The following is a 9,475-nucleotide window of genomic DNA, read 5'->3' on the forward strand; positions in this document are numbered from 1 at the left end:
ATTTTTGCACTCAGGTCTTCGTCTCATGGCCCTCTATCAGAATTTGGGAAGATTGGAGAAACTTAATTTTTCGCCCAAAAAAAAAAAACGTAAGGGGTACCACTGTCGTTTTTTTTTTTTGGGCGAAAAATTAAGTTTCTCCAATCTTCCCAAATTCTGATAGAGGGCCATGAGACTTAGACCTGAGTGCAAAAATGGAGGCTCTAGCCCCTTCCAGAGCTGAGATATCGAAACTCAAAAATTCGGCCCGAAAAAAAAACGACAGTGGTACCCCTTACGTTTTTTTTTTGGGCGAAAAATTAAGTTTCTCCAATCTTCCCAAATTCTAAATAGAGGGCCATGAGACTTAGACCTGAGTGCAAAAATGGAGGCTCTAGCCCCTTCCAGAGCTGAGATATCGAAACTCAAAAATTCGGCCCGAAAAAAAAAACGACAGTGGTACCCCTTACGTTTTTTTTTTTGGGCAAAAAATTAAGTTTCTCCAATCTTCCCAAATTCTGATAGAGGGCCATGAGACTTAGACCTGAGTGCAAAAATGGAGGCTCTACCCCCTTCCAGAGCTGAGATATCGAAACTCAAAAATTCGGCCCGAAAAAAAAAACGACAGTGGTACCCCTTACGTTTTTTTTTTGGGCGAAAAATTAAGTTTCTCCAATCTTCCCAAATTCTGATAGAGGGCCATGAGACTTAGACCTAAGTGCAAAAATGGAGGCTCTAGCCCCTTCCAGAGCTGAGATATCGAAACTCAAAAATTCGGCCCGAAAAAAAAACGACAGTGGTACCCCTTACGTTTTTTTTTTTGGGCGAGAAAATTAAGTTTCTCCAATCTTCCCAAATTCTGATAGAGGGCCATGAGACTTAGACCTGAGTGCAAAAATGGAGGCTCTAGCCCCTTCCAGAGCTGAGATATCGAAACTCAAAAATTCGGCCCGAAAAAAAAACGACAGTGGTACCCCTTACGTTTTTTTTTTGGGCGAAAAATTAAGTTTCTCCAATCTTCCCAAATTCTGATAGAGGGCCATGAGACTTAGACCTGAGTGCAAAAATGGAGGCTCTAGCCCCTTCCAGAGCTGAGATATCGAAACTCAAAAATTCGGCCCGAAAAAAAAACGACAGTGGTACCCCTTACGTTTTTTTTTTTGGGCGAAAAATTAAGTTTCTCCAATCTTCCCAAATTCTGATAGAGGGCCATGAGACTTAGACCTGAGTGCAAAAATGGAGGCTCTACCCCCTTCCAGAGCTGAGATATCGAAACTCAAAAATTCGGCCCGAAAAAAAAACGACAGTGGTACCCCTTACGTTTTTTTTTTTGGGCGAAAAATTAAGTTTCTCCAATCTTCCCCAAATTCTGATAGAGGGCCATGAGACTTAGACCTAAGTGCAAAAATGGAGGCTCTAGCCCCTTCCAGAGCTGAGATATCGAAACTCAAAAATTCGGCCCGAAAAAAAAACGACAGTGGTACCCCTTACGTTTTTTTTTTGGGCGAAAAATTAAGTTTCTCCAATCTTCCCAAATTCTGATAGAGGGCCATGAGACTTAGACCTGAGTGCAAAAATGGAGGCTCTAGCCCCTTCCAGAGCTGAGATATCGAAACTCAAAAATTCGGCCCGAAAAAAAAACGACAGTGGTACCCCTTACGTTTTTTTTTTTGGGCGAAAAATTAAGTTTCTCCAATCTTCCCAAATTCTGATAGAGGGCCATGAGACTTAGACCTGAGTGCAAAAATGGAGGCTCTAGCCTCTTCCAGAGCTGAGATATCGAAACTCAAAAATTCGGCCCGAAAAAAAAACGACAGTGGTACCCCTTACGTTTTTTTTTTGGGCGAAAAATTAAGTTTCTCCAATCTTCCCAAATTCTGATAGAGGGCCATGAGACTTAGACCTGAGTGCAAAAATGGAGGCTCTAGACCCTTCCAGAGCTGAGATATCGAAACTCAAAAATTCGGCCGAAAAAAAAACGACAGTGGTACCCCTTACGTTTTTTTTTTTGGGCGAAAAATTAAGTTTCTCCAATCTTCCCAAATTCTGATAGAGGGCCATGAGACTTAGACCTGAGTGCAAAAATGGAGGCTCTAGCCCCTTCCAGAGCTGAGATATCGAAACTCAAAAATTCGGCCCGAAAAAAAAACGACAGTGGTACCCCTTACGTTTTTTTTTTGGGCGAAAAATTAAGTTTCTCCAATCTTCCCAAATTCTGATAGAGGGCCATGAGACTTAGACCTGAGTGCAAAAATGGAGGCTCTAGCCCCTTCCAGAGCTGAGATATCGAAACTCAAAAATTCGGCCCGAAAAAAAAAACGACAGTGGTACCCCTTACGTTTTTTTTTTTTGGGCGAAAAATTAAGTTTCTCCAATCTTCCCAAATTCTGATAGAGGGCCATGAGACTTAGACCTGAGTGCAAAAATGGAGGCTCTAGCCTCTTCCAGAGCTGAGATATCGAAACTCAAAAATTCGGCCCGAAAAAAAAACGACAGTGGTACCCCTTACGTTTTTTTTTTGGGCGAAAAATTAAGTTTCTCCAATCTTCCCAAATTCTGATAGAGGGCCATGAGACTTAGACCTGAGTGCAAAAATGGAGGCTCTAGCCCCTTCCAGAGCTGAGATATCGAAACTCAAAAATTCGGCCCGAAAAAAAAAAACGACAGTGGTACCCCTTACGTTTTTTTTTTGGGCGAAAAATTAAGTTTCTCCAATCTTCCCAAATTCTGATAGAGGGCCATGAGACTTAGACCTGAGTGCAAAAATGGAGGCTCTAGCCCCTTCCAGAGCTGAGATATCGAAACTCAAAAATTCGGCCCGAAAAAAAAACGACAGTGGTACCCCTTACGTTTTTTTTTTTTGGGCGAAAAATTAAGTTTCTCCAATCTTCCCAAATTCTGATAGAGGGCCATGAGACTTAGACCTGAGTGCAAAAATGGAGGCTCTAGCCTCTTCCAGAGCTGAGATATCGAAACTCAAAAATTCGGCCCGAAAAAAAAACGACAGTGGTACCCCTTACGTTTTTTTTTTGGGCGAAAAATTAAGTTTCTCCAATCTTCCCAAATTCTGATAGAGGGCCATGAGACTTCAGACCTGAGTGCAAAAATGAAGGCTCTAGACCCTTCCAGAGCTGAGATATCGAAACTCAAAAATTCGGCCCGAAAAAAAAACGACAGTGGTACCCCTTACGTTTTTTTTTTTGGGCGAAAAATTAAGTTTCTCCAATCTTCCCAAATTCTGATAGAGGGCCATGAGACTTAGACCTGAGTGCAAAAATGGAGGCTCTAGCCCCTTCCAGAGCTGAGATATCGAAACTCAAAAATTCGGCCCGAAAAAAAAACGACAGTGGTACCCCTTATGTTTTTTTTTTGGGCGAAAAATTAAGTTTCTCCAATCTTCCCAAATTCTGATAGAGGGCCATGAGACTTAGACCTGAGTGCAAAAATGGAGGCTCTAGCCCCTTCCAGAGCTGAGATATCGAAACTCAAAAATTCGGCCCGAAAAAAAAAACGACAGTGGTACCCCTTACGTTTTTTTTTTGGGCGAAAAATTAAGTTTCTCCAATCTTCCCAAATTCTGATAGAGGGCCATGAGACTTAGACCTGAGTGCAAAAATGGAGGCTCTAGCCCCTTCCAGAGCTGAGATATCGAAACTCAAAAATTCGGCCCGAAAAAAAAACGACAGTGGTACCCCTTACGTTTTTTTTTTTGGGCGAAAAATTAAGTTTCTCCAATCTTCCCAAATTCTGATAGAGGGCCATGAGACTTAGACCTGAGTGCAAAAATGGAGGCTCTAGCCCCTTCCAGAGCTGAGATATCGAAACTCAAAAATTCGGCCCGAAAAAAAAACGACAGTGGTACCCCTTACGTTTTTTTTTTTGGGCGAAAAATTAAGTTTCTCCAATCTTCCCAAATTCTGATAGAGGGCCATGAGACTTAGACCTGAGTGCAAAAATGGAGGCTCTAGCCCCTTCCAGAGCTGAGATATCGAAACTCAAAAATTCGGCCCGAAAAAAAAACGACAGTGGTACCCCTTACGTTTTTTTTTTGGGCGAAAAATTAAGTTTCTCCAATCTTCCCAAATTCTGATAGAGGGCCATGAGACTTAGACCTGAGTGCAAAAATGGAGGCTCTAGCCCCTTCCAGAGCTGAGATATCGAAACTCAAAAATTCGGCCCGAAAAAAAAACGACAGTGGTACCCCTTACGTTTTTTTTTTTGGGCGAAAAATTAAGTTTCTCCAATCTTCCCAAATTCTGATAGAGGGCCATGAGACTTAGACCTGAGTGCAAAAATGGAGGCTCTAGCCCCTTCCAGAGCTGAGATATCGAAACTCAAAAATTCGGCCCGAAAAAAAAACGACAGTGGTACCCCTTATGTTTTTTTTTTGGGCGAAAAATTAAGTTTCTCCAATCTTCCCAAATTCTGATAGAGGGCCATGAGACTTAGACCTGAGTGCAAAAATGGAGGCTCTAGCCCCTTCCAGAGCTGAGATATCGAAACTCAAAAATTCGGCCCGAAAAAAAAACGACAGTGGTACCCCTTACGTTTTTTTTTTTGGGCGAAAAATTAAGTTTCTCCAATCTTCCCAAATTCTGATAGAGGGCCATGAGACTTAGACCTGAGTGCAAAAATGGAGGCTCTAGCCCCTTCCAGAGCTGAGATATCGAAACTCAAAAATTCGGCCCGAAAAAAAAACGACAGTGGTACCCCTTACGTTTTTTTTTTTGGGCGAAAAATTAAGTTTCTCCAATCTTCCCAAATTCTGATAGAGGGCCATGAGACTTAGACCTGAGTGCAAAAATGGAGGCTCTAGCCCCTTCCAGAGCTGAGATATCGAAACTCAAAAATTCGGCCCGAAAAAAAAACGACAGTGGTACCCCTTACGTTTTTTTTTTTGGGCGAAAAATTAAGTTTCTCCAATCTTCCCAAATTCTGATAGAGGGCCATGAGACTTAGACCTGAGTGCAAAAATGGAGGCTCTAGCCCCTTCCAGAGCTGAGATATCGAAACTCAAAAATTCGGCCCGAAAAAAAAACGACAGTGGTACCCCTTACGTTTTTTTTTTTGGGCGAAAAATTAAGTTTCTCCAATCTTCCCAAATTCTGATAGAGGGCCATGAGACTTAGACCTGAGTGCAAAAATGGAGGCTCTAGCCTCTTCCAGAGCTGAGATATCGAAACTCAAAAATTCGGCCCGAAAAAAAAACGACAGTGGTACCCCTTACGTTTTTTTTTTTGGGCGAAAAATTAAGTTTCTCCAATCTTCCCAAATTCTGATAGAGGGCCATGAGACTTAGACCTGAGTGCAAAAATGGAGGCTCTAGACCCTTCCAGAGCTGAGATATCGAAACTCAAAAATTCGGCCCGAAAAAAAAACGACAGTGGTACCCCTTACGTTTTTTTTTTAGGGCGAAAAATTAAGTTTCTCCAATCTTCCCAAATTCTGATAGAGGGCCATGAGACTTAGACCTGAGTGCAAAAATGGAGGCTCTAGCCCCTTCCAGAGCTGAGATATCGAAACTCAAAAATTCGGCCCGAAAAAAAAACGACAGTGGTACCCCTTACGTTTTTTTTTTTGGGCGAAAAATTAAGTTTCTCCAATCTTCCCAAATTCTGATAGAGGGCCATGAGACTTAGACCTGAGTGCAAAAATGGAGGCTCTAGCCCCTTCCAGAGCTGAGATATCGAAACTCAAAAATTCGGCCCGAAAAAAAAACGACAGTGGTACCCCTTACGTTTTTTTTTTTGGGCGAAAAATTAAGTTTCTCCAATCTTCCCAAATTCTGATAGAGGGCCATGAGACTTAGACCTGAGTGCAAAAATGGAGGCTCTAGCCCCTTCCAGAGCTGAGATATCGAAACTCAAAAATTCGGCCCGAAAAAAAAACGACAGTGGTACCCCTTACGTTTTTTTTTTGGGCGAAAAATTAAGTTTCTCCAATCTTCCCAAATTCTGATAGAGGGCCATGAGACTTAGACCTGAGTGCAAAAATGGAGGCTCTAGCCCCTTCCAGAGCTGAGATATCGAAACTCAAAAATTCGGCCCGAAAAAAAAAACGACAGTGGTACCCCTTACGTTTTTTTTTTTGGGCGAAAAATTAAGTTTCTCCAATCTTCCCAAATTCTGATAGAGGGCCATGAGACTTAGACCTGAGTGCAAAAATGGAGGCTCTAGCCCCTTCCAGAGCTGAGATATCGAAACTCAAAAATTCGGCCCGAAAAAAAAAACGACAGTGGTACCCCTTACGTTTTTTTTTTTTTTGGGCGAAAAATTAAGTTTCTCCAATCTTCCCAAATTCTGATAGAGGGCCATGAGACTTAGACCTGAGTGCAAAAATGGAGGCTCTAGCCCCTTCCAGAGCTGAGATATCGAAACTCAAAAATTCGGCCCGAAAAAAAAACGACAGTGGTACCCCTTACGTTTTTTTTTTGGGCGAAAAATTAAGTTTCTCCAATCTTCCCAAATTCTGATAGAGGGCCATGAGACTTAGACCTGAGTGCAAAAATGGAGGCTCTAGCCCCTTCCAGAGCTGAGATATCGAAACTCAAAAATTCGGCCCGAAAAAAAAAACGACCGTGGTACCCCTTACGTTTTTTTTTTGGGCGAAAAATTAAGTTTCTCCAATCTTCCCAAATTCTGATAGAGGGCCATGAGACTTAGACCTGAGTGCAAAAATGGAGGCTCTAGCCCCTTCCAGAGCTGAGATATCGAAACTCAAAAATTCGGCCCGAAAAAAAAACGACAGTGGTACCCCTTACGTTTTTTTTTTGGGCGAAAAATTAAGTTTCTCCAATCTTCCCAAATTCTGATAGAGGGCCATGAGACTTAGACCTGAGTGCAAAAATGGAGGCTCTAGCCCCTTCCAGAGCTGAGATATCGAAACTCAAAAATTCGGCCCGAAAAAAAAACGACAGTGGTACCCCTTATGTTTTTTTTTTGGGCGAAAAATTAAGTTTCTCCAATCTTCCCAAATTCTGATAGAGGGCCATGAGACTTAGACCTGAGTGCAAAAATGGAGGCTCTAGCCCCTTCCAGAGCTGAGATATCGAAACTCAAAAATTCGGCCCGAAAAAAAAAACGACAGTGGTACCCCTTACGTTTTTTTTTTTGGGCGAAAAATTAAGTTTCTCCAATCTTCCCAAATTCTGATAGAGGGCCATGAGACTTAGACCTGAGTGCAAAAATGGAGGCTCTAGCCTCTTCCAGAGCTGAGATATCGAAACTCAAAAATTCGGCCCGAAAAAAAAACGACAGTGGTACCCCTTACGTTTTTTTTTTGGGCGAAAAATTAAGTTTCTCCAATCTTCCCAAATTCTGATAGAGGGCCATGAGACTTAGACCTGAGTGCAAAAATGGAGGCTCTAGACCCTTCCAGAGCTGAGATATCGAAACTCAAAAATTCGGCCCGAAAAAAAAACGACAGTGGTACCCCTTACGTTTTTTTTTTTGGGCGAAAAATTAAGTTTCTCCAATCTTCCCAAATTCTGATAGAGGGCCATGAGACTTAGACCTGAGTGCAAAAATGGAGGCTCTAGCCCCTTCCAGAGCTGAGATATCGAAACTCAAAAATTCGGCCCGAAAAAAAAACGACAGTGGTACCCCTTACGTTTTTTTTTTTGGGCGAAAAATTAAGTTTCTCCAATCTTCCCAAATTCTGATAGAGGGTCATGAGACTTAGACCTGAGTGCAAAAATGGAGGCTCTAGCCTCTTCCAGAGCTGAGATATCGAAACTCAAAAATTCGGCCCGAAAAAAAAACGACAGTGGTACCCCTTACGTTTTTTTTTTGGGCGAAAAATTAAGTTTCTCCAATCTTCCCAAATTCTGATAGAGGGCCATGAGACTTAGACCTGAGTGCAAAAATGGAGGCTCTAGACCCTTCCAGAGCTGAGATATCAAAACTCAAAAATTCGGCCCGAAAAAAAAACGACAGTGGTACCCCTTACGTTTTTTTTTTTTGGGCGAAAAATTAAGTTTCTCCAATCTTCCCAAATTCTGATAGAGAGCCATGAGACTTAGACCTGAGTGCAAAAATGGAGGCTCTAGCCCCTTCCAGAGCTGAGATATCGAAACTCAAAAATTCGGCCCGAAAAAAAAACGACAGTGGTACCCCTTACGTTTTTTTTTTTGGGCGAAAAATTAAGTTTCTCCAATCTTCCCAAATTCTGATAGAGGGCCATGAGACTTAGACCTGTGTGCAAAAATGGAGGCTCTAGCCTCTTCCAGAGCTGAGATATCGAAACTCAAAAATTCGGCCCGAAAAAAAAAACGACAGTGGTACCCCTTACGTTTTTTTTTTGGGCGAAAAATTAAGTTTCTCCAATCTTCCCAAATTCTGATAGAGGGCCATGAGACTTAGACCTGAGTGCAAAAATGGAGGCTCTAGCCCCTTCCAGAGCTGAGATATCGAAACTCAAAAATTCGGCCCGAAAAAAAAACGACAGTGGTACCCCTTACGTTTTTTTTTTGGGCGAAAAATTAAGTTTCTCCAATCTTCCCAAATTCTGATAGAGGGCCATGAGACTTAGACCTGAGTGCAAAAATGGAGGCTCTAGCCCCTTCCAGAGCTGAGATATCGAAACTCAAAAATTCGGCCCGAAAAAAAAAACGACAGTGGTACTCCTTACGTTTTTTTTTTGGGCGAAAAATTAAGTTTCTCCAATCTTCCCAAATTCTGATAGAGGGCCATGAGACTTAGACCTGAGTGCAAAAATGGAGGCTCTAGCCCCTTCCAGAGCTGAGATATCGAAACTCAAAAATTCGGCCCGAAAAAAGAACGACAGTGGTACCCCTTACGTTTTTTTTTTTTGGGCGAAAAATTACGTTTCTCCAATCTTCCCAAATTCTGATAGAGGGCCATGAGACTTAGACCTGAGTGCAAAAATGGAGGCTCTAGCCCCTTCCAGAGCTGAGATATCGAAACTCAAAAATTCGGCCCGAAAAAAAAACGACAGTGGTACCCCTTACGTTTTTTTTTTGGGCGAAAAATTACGTTTCTCCAATCTTCCCAAATTCTGATAGAGGGCCATGAGACTTAGACCTGAGTGCAAAAATGGAGGCTCTAGCCCCTTCCAGAGCTGAGATATCGAAACTCAAAAATTCGGCCAGAAAAAAAAAACGACAGTGGTACCCCTTAAGTTTTTTTTTTTGGGCGAAAAATTAAGTTTCTCCAATCTTCCCAAATTCTGATAGAGGGCCATGAGACTTAGACCTGAGTGCAAAAATGGAGGCTCTAGCCCCTTCCAGAGCTGAGATATCGAAACTCAAAAATTCGGCCCGAAAAAAAACGACAGTGGTACCCCTTACGTTTTTTTTTTTGGGCGAAAAATTAAGTTTCTCCAATCTTCCCAAATTCTGATAGAGGGCCATGAGACTTAGACCTGAGTGCAAAAATGGAGGCTCTAGCCTCTTCCAGAGCTGAGATATCGAAACTCAAAAATTCGGCCCGAAAAAAAAACGACAGTGGTACCCCTTACGTTTTTTTTTTGGGCGAAA

This window comes from Pimephales promelas, chromosome 19, assembly GCF_988280905.1.
Source record: "Pimephales promelas chromosome 19, fPimPro1.hap1.1, whole genome shotgun sequence".
Taxonomy (NCBI): Eukaryota; Metazoa; Chordata; class Actinopteri; order Cypriniformes; family Leuciscidae; genus Pimephales; species Pimephales promelas.